The following is a 776-nucleotide window of genomic DNA, read 5'->3' as shown; positions in this document are numbered from 1 at the left end:
CGTTTGCTGCCACAATTTTGCAACCGTTTTATCTTCTATCCTTGGTGCCATTTTCGTTTCTTTAATTGCTTTCATGAAAACTTTTTCAAGCGCACAAAGCATTTCCGGATGATCCGTCCTCGGTTGGTACATTATCGCATCCAATGTATTCAAATCCACTATACGCGTTCACTGTCCAAAAACCGCCGATCAAATTGTGTTTGGATCGCCAGCTTTCCGATCCCTTTATAATAGTTCGATAATACGTCCATCGAGTAGTTAAGACGATTGAACACTGTACGGCACGGTTGTGTGGGAGACGCGTTATTTTTTGGGAAGTTGATATCTGGAAAAGAAAATATTTTTACAGTTTTTGTATATAACCCACGCAGATGCTTGAGATAACTCGTGATTGTCGTTGAGGGCACCATATACTCCATTAACCAGTAACAAAAAATTAAAAACCTAATTTGTATTGTTTGTACTGAACTATGGGGAAAAATGATATCTATTTGCTACGCCGCGGTGTATTATCGTAAGAATGGAAAGTGTTAATCGCTCCGGTACGCAGTGTATTTATGTCTGTTTGGATTGTAATGCGTTTGGTATTCAGTAGGGTTAACCCACTTATAAAGGTATTCAACGTTCAGCTGCCGTTCTTGAAGCATATCTGACCAATGCTGTGGTGGCTTTCTCCATAACTGACGGAACGTACTTAAAAACACGACTTATGATGGCCACATAATTTAGTACGGATTTTTGCTGATTCGGGTGGCTTTTATTCAATAAACCACATA

The sequence above is a fragment of the Acyrthosiphon pisum genome, chromosome X (genome assembly GCF_005508785.2).
Source record: "Acyrthosiphon pisum isolate AL4f chromosome X, pea_aphid_22Mar2018_4r6ur, whole genome shotgun sequence".
Classification (NCBI taxonomy): domain Eukaryota; kingdom Metazoa; phylum Arthropoda; class Insecta; order Hemiptera; family Aphididae; genus Acyrthosiphon; species Acyrthosiphon pisum.
This window is presented reverse-complemented; position numbering follows the sequence as displayed.